The 14356-nt window shown below is 42.1% G+C and overlaps 1 pseudogene; it reads right to left on the bottom strand.

Annotated features, from left to right (window-relative positions):
• The window catches only part of LOC121003521, a 342146-nt pseudogene extending 332328 nt beyond the window's left edge, over nucleotides 1–9818 (bottom strand).
• Nucleotides 9819–14356: the final 4538 nt, after the last annotated feature.

Below are 14356 nucleotides of genomic sequence, written 5' to 3'. Positions count from 1 at the left end.
GGATAAAATGTAATATGTAAAAGACAAATAAAAGCAGCCAAACTAGAGACAGAGAGATTCATTGCCAAAGAGAGTAAAACTAGCCCTAAAATTTTCTTCAATTATATAAATAGCAAAAAGTATAAATCTAAAGGTGTCGGCCCTTTAAAGAGTAATGAGGGGGGAGTTGCAGAGAGCGATGAGGAAAAAGCAAAGCTATTAAATATTTTCTTCTCCACTGTATTTACTAAAGAATATTAACTGTCAGATAAAATGCAGAATGTAAAAGTAAATTCCCCATTAAAAGTGCCCTGTCTGACCCACGAAGAAGTACAGCGGCATCTTAAAAAGATTAAAATACACAAATTGCTAGGACCAGATGGCATACACCACAGTATCCTAAGAGAAACAGGTAATGTCATAGCCAGACCCTTATTTCTGATATTTAAGGACTCTATACTGACAGGGGGTGTTCCGTAGGATTGGCACAAAGCAAATGTGGTGCCAATATTCAAAAAGGGTAAAAAAAAACTGAGCCCAGATACTATAGGTCGTTAAGTTTAACATCTGTCGTGGGTAAACTGTTTGAAGGTTTTCTAAGAGATGCCATCTTGGATTACCTCAATGAAAATAAGCAAATAACGCCATATCAGCATGGCTTCATGAGGGGTCGGTCATGTCAAACTAATTTAATCAGTTTCTATAAGGAGGTAAGTTCTAGACTTGACAGCGGTGAATCAATGGATGTCGTATATCTGGACTTCTCTAAAGCATTTGACGCAGTACCACATAAAAGGTTGGTATATCAAATGAGAATGCTCGGATTGGGAGAAAATGTCTGTATGTGGGTAAGTAACTGGCTCAGTGATAGAAAAGAGAGGGTGGTTATTAATGGTACACACTCATGGGGTCACTGTTACTAGTGGGGTAACACAGGGGTCAGTATTGGGCCCTATTCTCTTCAATATATTTATTAATAATCTTGTAGAAGGCTTGCACAGTAAAATATCAATTTGTGCAGATGACACTAAACTGTGTAAAGTAATTAAAAAGGAAGAGGACAGTATACTGGTACAGAGGGATCTGGATAGATTGGAGGCTTGGGCAGATAACTGGCAGATGAGGTTTAACACTGACAAATGTAAGGTTATGCACATGGGAAGGAATAATTCAAGTCACCAGTACATACTAAATGGTAAAACACTGACATGGAAAAAGGACCTAGGAATTTTAGTGAACAGCAAACTAGGCTATAGAAACCAGTGTCAGGCAGCAGCTGCCAAGGGCAGTTAGATAATGGGTTGCATCAAAAGTAGCATAGATGCCCGGGATGAGAAAATAGTCCTGCCACTTTACAAGCCACTAGTCAAACCACACATGGAGTACTGTGTACAGTTCTCGGCTCATGTAAACAAAGCAGACATAGCAGGGCTGACGAGGGTTCAGAAGAGGGCAACTAAAGTAATAACTGGAATGGGGCAACTACAGTACCCTGAAAGATTATCAAAATTAGGGTTATTCACTTTAGAAAAAAGACGACTAAGAGCAGAACTAATAACTATGTTTAAATATATCAGGGGTCAGTACAGAGATCTCTCCCATCATCTATCCCCAGGACTGTGACTGTAACCAGGGGACATCCACTGCGTCTGGAGGAAAGAAGGTTTGTACACAAACATAGAAGAGGATTCTTTACGGTAAGAGCGGTGAGACTATGGAACTCTCTGCCTGAGCAGGTGGTGATGGTGAGTTCACTAAAAGAGTTCAAGAGGGGCCTGGATGTATTTCTGGAGTGTAATAATATTACAGGCTATAGAGTTCGATGGTACAGGACCCCGATTAAACTTCACCAATTTTACCCGACAGTACCTACTACATGTTGGAGGTGCTCAGCGGGTGTTGGCACCATGCTGTATATCTGGTGGGAATGTCGTGTTCTCCCTACACAATCATATCTACAGAACTAATGTGGTTGCTTTGCCTTCCATAGCTCTACTGTCAATTTTCCCAGGACGTGTGGCTCAGGTTAAAAAGGGGCCCTTGCGCCTGTTTGTGCTTGCCGTAAAACAAATAATTCCACGCAAATGGAGATCGACTGAGAGCTTAGGGAGGTCCCATTGAGTTACTGCTCTTGACTCTATGTAACTATGTTACATCCTATCGGTCATTCCACTTGACTGCAAATAACTGGCCATTTACAAGTGTGAATGACGCCCCTTTTTCCACATGTCTGGACACCAGCTCTTGTGGGAATCCAGCTCTATTTTTGGGACTTTTACATATAGGCCCCTGTATTTGCAGTTTTACAGGAATGGAGGGTCCCCATACCGATCACAGGCAGGGTTGAATACTGTATCTATTTTTTTAATTTTCTCTCACCAAACATTTGTGTTTAGAGGAGATTTTATATATATATATATATATATATATATATATATATATATATATAAAACAAAAGAATGAGGCAGCACTCCAGACGTCAGGTGAAAAAGATAGTGGATCCTTTATTCCCCTCTGCAACGTTTCAACCGCTCAATGCGGTCTTTATCAAGCATAGTTACAGGTGTCATACAAGGGTATATATACCCAGAGTGCATAGTGGCAATACAAGTGATAATTATTCAATTACAAAGATATAAATACATAAAAACAACCCAAAAGTAGCAAGAAATGTCACCATAATAGAAGCGACCTAACAGTGATCCAATTCATATTGTGCACGTGATGTAAATCAATAATATCCATAATCATATCATTGCTATAGCATAAATACTGTAAATATGGCTCATTATGCCAGTGATACACCACATGTGAAAACGTGTTAATCATAATCATGATAAAACCATAAAAAAAACTCACACAGCGGTAGACGGGTGGCGGCGCCAAAATCTGCGTCCTCCAGAACCAACTGCGCATGTCCAAACACCTAGCAACACCACCCAAACAAACCAAGTCAGGAGACGTCACGCAGGTCACGGGATAGATCACCTGATCAACTACATGACCACCGCAACCATGACGAGACCCGTCAGAGGGGGCGGCGGTGGACAACGTCACAACGGCGGGGGAGCGGCAAGCGTCGACGGGCCAACAACATCAGCTAACTGGCGTCGTTGCCCCAGCAACCACCAGCACATTCCCGCAGGCAAGTCGCGTCCAAGCCAGGGAAGGACAGACGCAGCTGGAACAAACAGGGAGTGGGAGAAACAGTGGGCACAACCCAATTCAGTAATAAAGAGACTAGAGAAATGGATGTCTAAGTCAAAAATATACAAATAGACATATAGAGACACCCAAGGTCGCTGTGTTCAGGCTAAAAACAAGAGTGAACGTGGTATACAGTATATCAGCACCCTGAGACCTGTTCAAGATCGGTGCCATACAAATGAAGAAAGGGAAGAGAGGAAGATAGGGAAAGGCCACTGGTTATTTCATTTCCATGACCATAACCATAGGCCCACAACGGGTCCGAGGTCAGGGACATGTCTATGCCCCAAACCCCAACACCCAATCTCACCCCAAAGCTCTCTAAATTAAATAAATAAAATTAATAAATAGAAACCACCACTCATTATAAGAAAGCCCTCCACAGACGACCAACATGTTGAACATTGATATATTATATAATATATATGGATATTTGTGCCCCATGGATCCCCACAAATCACAAAATGATATATAAGGAGCCGTGAGATTCCGGAACTGCCATCCATCAGAACCGCTGCAAAAGCATTGATAGAAGTAGTCTAAAAAAAGAAAGAAACCAGAAAAAGGTAAAACAATACTGTAAAACAAATTATCATAGCAAATTGTGAGATAGATGACACCTATTGATCTCACACACACTCACACTCTTTTTGGTGTGTTTTTTTATATATATATATATATATATATATATATATATATATATATATATACACACACTGCTCAAAAAAATGGAACACTTAAACAAAACAATGTAACTCCAAGTCAAACACACTTCTGTGAAATCAAACTGTCCACTTAGGAAGCAACACCGAGTGACAATCAATTTCACATGCTGTTGTGCAAATGGGATAGACAACAGGTGGAAATTATAGGCAATTAGCAAGACACCCCCAATAAAGGAGTGGTTCTGCAGGTGGTGACCCCAGACCACTTCTCAGTTCCTATGCTTCCTGGCTGATGTTTTGGTCACTTTTGAATGCTGGCGGTGCTTTCACTCTAGTGGAAGCATGAGACGGAGTCTACAACCCACACAAGTGGCTCAGGTAGTGCAGCTTATCCAGGATGGCACATCAATGCGAGCTGTGGCAAGAAGGTTTGCTGTGTCTGTCAGCGGTGTCCAGAGCAGGAGACAGGCCAGTACATCAGGAGACGTGGAGGAGGCCGTAGGAGGGCAACAACCCAGCAGCAGGACCGCTACCTCCGCCTTTGTGCAAGGAGGAACAGGAGGAGCACTGCCAGAGCACTGCAAAATGACCTCCAGCAGACCACAAATGTGCATGTGTCTGCTCAAACGGTCAGAAACAGACTCCATGAGGGTGATATGAGGGCCCGACGTCCACAGGTGGGGGTTGTGCTTACAGCCCAAAACCGTGCAGGACGTTTGGCATTTGCCAGAGAACACCAAGATTGGCAAATTCGCCACTGGCGCCCTGTGCTCTTCACAGATGAAAGCAGGTTCACACTGAGCACATGTGACAGACGTGACAGAGTCTGGAGACGCCGTGGAGAACGTTCTGCGGCCTGCAACATCCTCCAACATGACCGGTTTGGCATTGGGTCAGTAATGGTGTGGGGTGGCATTTCTTTGGAGGGCCGCACAGCCCTCCATGTGCTCGCCAGAGGTAGCCTGACTGCCATTAGGTACCGAGATGAGATCCTCAGACCCCTTGTGAGACCATATGCTGGTGCGGTTGGCCCTGGGTTCCTCCTAATGCAAGACAATGCTAGACCTCATGTGGCTGGAGTGTGTCAGCAGTTCCTGTAAGACGAAGGCATTGATGCTATGGACTGGCCCCCCCGTCTCCCAGACCTGAATCCAATTGAGCACATCTGGGACATCATGTCTCGCTCTATCCACCAACGTCACGTTGCACCACAGACTGTCCAGGAGTTGGCAGATGCTTTAGTCCAGGTCTGGGAGGAGATCCCTCAGGAGACCGTCCGCCACCTCATCAGGAGCATGCACAGGCGTTGTAGGGAGGTCATACAGGCACGTGGAGGCCACACACACTACTGAGCCTCATTTTGACTTGTTTTAAGGACATTACATCAAAGTTGGATCAGCCTGTAGTGTGTTTTTCCACTTTAATTTGGAGTGTGACTCCAAATCCAGACCTCCATGGGTTGAAAAATTTGATTTCCATTTTTTTATTTTTGTGTGATTTTGTTGTCAGCACATTCAACTATGTAAAGAACAAAGAATTTCAGAAGAATATTTTTTTTGAATCAAATCGTTTTTATTAATCAAATAAAAGCATCTTATTTTAAAACAATACATTGTCTTTTTTCATTCCAAAATGCAGAGTCAGTATACAGCAGAAACATATGATAACATCATACAAGGATCACCATACAGCGGTATATAATGTATAGAAACGTAAGACCAAAATTAGACAATAGATGCATTTATCCTAGCATCCACCCTCCCTCCCCCCCCCAGTGATTATCCCACCCACCCCCTCCTCCCCCCCATGAACAAATCGTGAACCCCTCAAGAAAGCCTAGATAACAACATGAGTGTGAGATAACCATTCACTCCATAGTTTCTCAAACTTCTGAGGACAACCTCTCTTCACAAACACACCTTTTTCCATCAACATGTCATGCACCTTCCGCACAAACTCATGCAATGTGGGCGGACTCCCCTGGATCCACCTCAGAGCCACCAACTTCCTGGCCACATACAACAGCCTCCCCACCGCTACCTAAACCGACTCCGTCCAATATCTGACACATACCCCAACACACACACCTTGGGATCCTTTTGAAGTCTCAGCATCATATTACTATTAATCATGTTCAGTACTCCTTCCCAGAAGTTACCTATTACTGGACAAGACCAAAGCATATGTAGCAGATCGCGCCATCTTCCATACACTTTGGACACTTGTCATCAATTCTCACCCCCACCTTTTTTAAGAATACCGGCGTTTTGTACACTCTGTGAATGATGAATAATTGGGACAGCTTGCCCTGTTCACTCAGGGACACTCTGGGAACTCCTTCCAGTGTGTCATCCCACTGATCATTAGAGATGGCCCCCAGGTCAGCCTCCCACTTCTTCATCCTTGAAAGCGGAAATCCTTCTAAAAATTTGACCAGTAAGAGCATATACACCTGCGATATCAGTCCTCTTTTTCCCCCTGTCGGAAGAACAAGTTTATGGACCACCTCCATTTGGGCTATTGTACAACCTTTCCTCATCGTGACCTCAAAGGCATGACTCAATTGAAGATATTTATAAAACCATACCCTGGGAATATTGAATTCCTGCTGCAAACTCTGAAACGATTTAAATATCTTGCCCTCAGTTAGTTGGCCAATCCTCATCACTCCATGCGATTCCCAATTCCGGAGTCCTGACATTGTTAGGAACTCAGGCAACAAGTAATTATTCCTAATTGGGGAAAGTTCACAGACGCCACCTACACCTCTAAGCTGCTTCACCTTCGCCCAGACTTTCTTCATAAGATCAATAAGCATGAACTTCTCTCTCCCAGCATGCATTCCCGACCCCTCCAGAATACCCATAAGGTCCCGACTGCCCAACCAGTGTTGCAGTATCTGTCCCGTAATATCCGGCAATTGGAAATTAATCCATCCCTTAAAATGCTGACATTGGGAAGCTAAGAAATAGATCCATGCATTAGGAACAGCCAGACCACCTTCAGACTTAGGGTATTGCAACGTCTCCAGCCTAATCCTAGCCTGACCGTACTTCCAAATAAGATCTCTAAACATAGAGTGTATTCTCCTAAATCTATCCAGAGGAATCCACACGGGAGCATTATTCAATACATAAAGCAGCTGGGGCATCATTACCATTTTTAAAAGGTTTACTCTACCCACCACCGATAGGAAAAGTCTACACCATGTCCTCACCTTTAGTCTAAAAGTAGCTAGCAGCGGAGACAGATTAAGGTCTTCAAAGTCCGACAGTCTAGGTGTTATATACAGCCCTAAATATTTGAATTTATCCACCCAGGGAACTAAACTATCAACACGCCCACCTGACAGGGCCTGTCCATCAACCGGCATCAAAGCGGACTTTTGCCAATTTATCTGAAGCCCAGAGAAGCTCCCGAATCTGTCAATCAATGCCATGGCCTCATCCAGGGATGCACCAGTATCGCCCGAGAATAGCAGAGTATCATCAGCGTACATAGCCACTTTATTATGCAGCACACCATATCGAAACCCATCAATATTCGGTGACAGGCGAATAAAAGCCGCGAGCGGCTCTATTGCTAGAGAAAACAACAAGGGCGATAGTGGGCACCCCTGTCTGGTGCCCCTGGCCAAGGCAAAACCATCTGACAACCCCCCATTGGCTCTAATTCTTGCCTTGGGACTAGAGTACAGCACCCTTACCCACTGAATGAACCGCGCTCCAAAACCCATGGTTCTCAGGACCCCCCACAAGTAGTTCCATTCCACACTATCGAACGCCTTGGCGGCGTCAAGAGCAAGCAAGGCCCTGTCTCCACAATTATCTGACGGGATATTCAGGCTAGCATATAGTCTACGGAGATTTATAGCAGTCGATTTCCCAGGCATAAAACCCGTCTGATCCGGGTGCACAATGGTCAAAATCACTCTGGACAACCTGTTCGCCAGCACTTTTGCTAGGAGCTTTACATCCGCCGTTAAAAGCGAAATTGGTCTATAAGAATCTGGTAGTTTGGGGTCTTTCCCAGGTTTAGGAATAACTACAATAATAGCCTCCTGCATCGAATGTGGTAGCGAACCTGCCTCCAGTGAGTGTTCAAGTACCTTAAGCAATTCAGGAAGGAGTATCCCCTGCAACTTTTTATATACCTCCACAGGTAGGCCATCTGCCCCCGGAGCCTTACCGTTCGCCATATCCCCAAGCGCAGCTTCCAATTCTTCAAGTGAGATCGGCTCCTCTAACCTTTCTCTATCCTCGTCTGACAGCATCGATAACTGTGCCTCCATTTCAGAAGAATATTTAATAAACTCAGATCTAGGATGTGTTATTTTTGTGTTCCCTTTATTTTTTTTTGAGCAGTGTATATTTAATTACCAATATTCATTCAATACAGGAGACTATGTTTGTTTGGGGAGCTCTCACAGTGATCCCAATCATCGCTCCCAGCCCTCAGCTACCTATGGTAACTGAAAGCAAGGCGCTGTTTTATCTCCCTGTAAAAAGTAGTATCTGAAGGAATGAAGCCAGTTAGTGACCACCATAAAAACACATAAGGTCACAAACGGGTTAAGCATGAAGATGGCTTCTCTTATATGTGGGTTTTTTGATGTTACTAAGAGATGATTTATGGTTGAAATAAATATCACATTCTGAACATGAAAATGGCTTCTATCCTGTGTGATTTCTCTGATGTTTAACAAGAGATGATTTACGGTTAAAACATTTCCCGCATTCTGAACATGAAAATGGCTTCTCCCCTGTGTGAATTCTCTGATGTACAACAAGATGAGATTTATGGTTAAAACATTTCCCACATTCTGAACATGAAAATGGCTTCTCTCCTGTGTGAATTCTCAGATGTATAACAAGATCTGAATTATTGTAAAAACATTTCCCACATTCTGAACATGAAAATCGCTTCTCTCCTGTGTGAATTCTCTGATGTTTAGCAATAGCCGATTTATGGTTAAAACATTTCCCACATTCTGAACATGAAAATGGCTTCTCCCCTGTGTGAACTCTGTGATGTACAACAAGATGTGATTTATGTTGAAAACATTTCCCACATTCTGAACATGAAAATGGCTTCTCCCCTGTGTGAATTTTCTGATGTATACCAAGATCTGATTTACTCTTAAAACATTTCCCACATTCTGAACACAAAAATGGCTTCTCTCCTGTGTGAATTCTCTGATGTATAATGAAATGTGATTTATGGTTAAAACATTTCCCACATTCTGAACATGAAAATGGCTTCTCCCCTGTGTGAATTGTCTGATGTATAACAAGATCTGATTTACTCTTAAAACCTTTCCCACATTCTGAACATGAAAATGGCTTCTCTCCTGTGTGAATTCTCTGATGTATAACCAAATGTGATTTATGGTTAAAACTTTTCCCACATTCTGAACATGAAAATGGCTTCTCTCCTGTGTGAATTCTCTGATGTATAACAAAAACTGATTTATGGTTAAAACATTTCCCACAGTCTGAACATGAAAATGGCTGCTCTCCTGTGTGAATTCTCTGATGTATAACAAGATATGATTTACGTTTAAAACATTTCCCACATTCTGAACATGAAAATGGCTTCCCTCTTATGTGAGCCGTTTGATGTTTAACACCTTTTCTGTGACTTTTATTCTGTGTTTCAGTCTGTGATGAATCAGAAGATTGGACTTGTTTAAAAGGATCAAATGATGCATTGTTGCTGTGATTGGATGAGGGTATATCTTGGATATTGGCATGCTCTTCAAATGTAACTCGTGTGATACCACAATCCTCTACTTCAAAATCTAAAGATATAAGATGTTTCTCTGAGTTCCTGGTACAGTCATCTGCCAAAAAAAAAACACATTTTATTATTGATGAATAATATACCATAAAATTGCATTGAAATTTTATAACTTTTCCATATAAAAAAATTCCACATAAAGAACAAGACATGGCAAAAAATTCAAGTATGAATTGACTAAAACTGTGGTGGCCAAACAGACCACAATCTATTAGTAGACCAAGGACCATAACTAGGCCAGGTTGGCCTCCAATTTGATCAACTTCCATGAAACCCCCACCCAATCAGTCATTTATAAATAAAACATTTTCTACCGCTGAATGCCCCCTTAGTGCACTTAACGGGGTTGCATAGCATTGTATTGATTTATGATGCTAGGTAACCCTTACAGTTCTGGAATGTATTGGATAACACTGGCAGCATCATGACTGTTCTATCCAATATATTCCAGAACTGTAAGGGTTACAAAGTTCACAGGCAGGTAGGAAATATCTGCTGTTCAGTGGTGAGAATTTTTTTGTATGAGCTCTTAAGGCTACATTTACACGTGAAAAAAAAGGTAATAAAAAACGGACACACAGTTCTTCAAAGCAATTTTTCAACCATTTTTTGCAGCCCTTTCTTAGTCGTCTGAACGTTTTACATTCATTTTTAAGGGCCATTATTTGAGAATGATTTAGATGATTATTTGCTTTTTTTTTTTAATTTAATTACCAATCCCTGCAGTATACATAATGTCCCCCATAGTGGCCCCAGTTAGTAATAATGTTCCCCAGAGTGGCCACCCATCAGTAATATTTAATCATCCACTTGCACGTGTAGAGAAAAGTCGCTCTTTATTTGGTGCTAAAAGACCTACACTCTCAGTGGGTTGATGTCACCATGCACTCCTAAGCACTAATGCTGGAAGAACATGGTGATGTCATCACGTTGGTAGCACAGGTCCTTCAGCACCAAGAGAGACTTGCCTTGTGTGTGCAAGCAGATAAGGCATTTTATTTTTATTTTAACCCCTAAAAGGCCATTTTCCACTAGTGTACCCATAATAAACGGCCATTACATGGATGCACTCCTGTCTAAATGGCCATTAAAAATAGTCCCATTGATTTACATGGGGTCCATCTGGCATGACATGTCCTATTTTTCACAACCACTATTCACTCACCCTAAAAATAAATGGCCACGTGAATAGCGCCATTAACTTCAATTCATTCTAAAAACTCCTGTGTGCCATTTTTCACTGTTGTGTGAATGTAGCCTTATCCTGCAGCCTTTCCCGATTACACAAACTACATATAGCGCCAAAGAATAATCCTGTGACCTGAACATCATCACTGCAGCTAGGACACTGTACACCGAGGTCTCTCCAAATCTCAGTCCTGTCACTCTCAAGTAAACAAACTGCATGGCCCACACCATATTATCTTCATTTTTTCACGCATTTATATTAAAGGGGTTGGCTCATCTGAGACAATAGGGGCAATTCGCTAGGATATACCCCTATTGTCTGGTAGGTGCAGTCCCAGCACTGTGACCTGCACCTATCTCCTAAAAGGAACCTCGAAAGTAGTGGAGGGTGCAGTGTGCATGCGCAGCACCGGCTTGGCATTGGCTTGGCTATTTCTGTCAGGCCCTGGAAACAGTGGCCGTTCATGCACAGTGCACTCCCATTCACTGAAGAATCAGAGAAAACAAAGAATTTTTTTAAAATCAGAGATTTTTTTTTTATTGATTCCAAAAGAGAGTACAACACAAATGTACATACCTTAATACATTATACAATAAAATTGATTTGCAACAATAATTAAGATTCAACATGAGTCTTATTGTATCTTAGTTGTTAACTGTCATGTATACTTATTATTTAAACTCTTAACTACCCCATTTCTCCCCCCCCCCCCCACCGCCCAACCTTCCATTCCGGCATCAGCTGCTTCTTCTACCTGAGATAGCACCCATGCACATTTGTGCCTGCCATGGTTCCCATAAATTCTCAAATTTGCTGGGGCAGCCCCTTTTCTGGAAAATGGCCTTTTCATATACAATCATATACATCAATTTATCTAGTATCAAATCGATATGTTAGAGACATCATCCACCTTCTTTCCCCTCCCGAAACAATCAGATGCAACACTGCGTCTCTTTGTGCCATTACGCTACCATTCTTAATTATCTTATTATATGCATGACGCAATTGCAGATATTGATAAAAGCGCCTGCTGAGGGATGCCATATATTTCTTGAATACTGGTGTAGAATCTGGGCTGCTAGAATCATTATTCATTAGATACAGGAGCTGAAGAGACATTCACTCCACTGAGAGCTGTGTTTCATGGAAGCAGAGAGGCCAAAATAGGTATTTAAAACAGTTAGATAATGTTCCTACTGTTAATATAGTGATTAGAACTGTATACTGAACCAGTTATACCGTATGTGTGCTTACTTACAGTTCCACTAAATTGCAAGGATACAAACCAGATTCCATACATATTGTAAATACAAACTACAAATACAAATTGCAAGTTACAAATTGCAAGCTACAATTGCAAACTACAAATAGCAATCAACAGGGGCGTAGCTAGAAATGACTGGGCCCCACAGCAAATTGTTGAATGGGGCCCCCCTCCCCCAGTAATTTTTTTGCAACCCCTTCCTTTTATGCCGTCCCCATTACTGTGACTAGTAAAGATCACTCTCTCAGACCAGGGCCGGCAACTGTTCCATCAGTTTTATACACTGTCTATACTGTCACTGTATATCATTTCATTGTGTAATACTGTTGAGGGGGCCCTGACCAAATCTTTTAGTCCTCCTCATCCTGGATGGCCCCTTCTGGGTCAGGGCCCCAAAGCAGCTGCTTCCCCTATAGCTATGCCCCTTGCAATCAAATAGCAAATCCATACAAATCAGTAGAACTATCGATTAAATCTCAGATATATCTCTGAGAGAGATCATAAAGTGCTTAAATAACGGCAGTGTTATATATGAAGAAAATTCAAAGTTAATAAAGAAGTTATTTGAAGCATTTGCTGTGCTCTTTAAACCTACAGTTTCCATAGAACGGCGCAAAAGGAATTACAGAGTAATAGACAGTCTGGTTAGACTAAAAGTCAGAGATATCAAAATTCTTCTAATGCCACAGCGCAAAAGGCATTTCATAGTGCTACGCCTGTCACAGTGGAACTATTGCCCTCAGAGGGCGAAGCGATAGCGCTCTTTAACTTGCACAGAAAAGAGCGCATTAGAGCAGCGGCGCGCCAGCATATACCGCCATGAAGTGAGCAAGCAAAGACATCTCAGCGGAGCTACCATAAAGGCCATAGAATGTGCGCATTAGTCAAACTACAGCCGACTCTTAAAGTGGCAGAATGGCAAAGGCAAGATATTCAGAGAAAGAGCGCCAACTCTCCTGCGATTCCTAGAGAGAAAGAGACGCATGGTGGGAGGCCAAAGTCCAGAGCTAGAGTACCTGCAATGCTATCCATGGAGAGACCACATACTGCAGTCAACTAGTTTCCTGCCACTAGACCCAAAATCTGCAGCAGCGTATCCAAGCCAGCGCATCACAAGTCTGCACAGAGCATCGCAAGTCTTCACAGAGCATCGCAAGTCTGCACAGAGCATCGCAAGTCTGCACAGAGCATCGCATCACATCAAGAAAAGACAAGTATCCTGTAAGACATTTGTTCCAGCAACCTTCAGATTGCAGTATCCTGCTCTTCAGAATAAGGTCAGAGCTTTCCTTTTATTACTTATCATTGCATATAGGCTTTGGCATAAAGAGACATTTTAGTGTTCAGATAAAAGACATTAAAGTAAAACAAAGGACAGTTTGTATTACACAGACTCTATTGCATTTAAAGTGAAAGTCATTTATTGCCTGCATTTATCTCTGTTGTTTTTAAAGTGACAGTCATTTTTTTCTGCATTTGTCAGTATTGCATTTAAAGTGAAAGGACTCTTAATATTCGTATTGATTGTTAGTATTGCATTTAAAATAAAATATCTGAGCCTAGTATTACCATGCCACTGTTAGAGGATACAAAGATAGATAGAGTAGAAGTTGAAGAGCAAGGGAACCTGTCTGAGGTAGAAGAGTCTGATGCAGCATTAGTCTTGCCTTAAACAAATATAGCCAAAGCAGATGAACTAAGACGTTCATAACGTGCCAGAAAACCGACCTCATTAAAAGAGAAAAAGTTTGCCCGGATGTATGATAGGTGGAATCATACATTAAAGACATTCGTAGAAAGCTAAAGCAAAAAAGTATGAAAGGGAACTTGAGTGATATGGTAGAGACGGTAGAAGAATCTGAATCAGAGCTTATGGCAGCATATGTCAACCTGCGGTCGTTTACGACACCTTTCCAAGATATTGTAAGGAACATGGACACATGTACTACGGTCACTAAAGATTTAGAAAAGCTCATGAGAGAACTATCATCTGCAGCAAACTATGATGAAGTTAAAGCAAGAAGTAGAATGAACAAGCTATGCTAGGTCCTTAGGGGGAACCACAATCTCAAGTGGGACTTCCTTCGCTAGCAGAAGTGCCACCCACATATCAGAGTCCTCAATTACTTCAGCCAAAAGAAAGGAATTAGCTGAACAACTTGCTGTCAAGAGAGCAGAAATTGAAATGGAAGCTGCCATCGAGGTGCAGCGCCAACTGATCGCTGAAAAGGAAGCTGAAATGGATGCACAATG

Source organism: Bufo bufo, chromosome 6 (genome assembly GCF_905171765.1).
Source record: "Bufo bufo chromosome 6, aBufBuf1.1, whole genome shotgun sequence".
Taxonomy (NCBI): Eukaryota; Metazoa; Chordata; class Amphibia; order Anura; family Bufonidae; genus Bufo; species Bufo bufo.
This window is presented reverse-complemented; position numbering and strand designations above follow the sequence as displayed.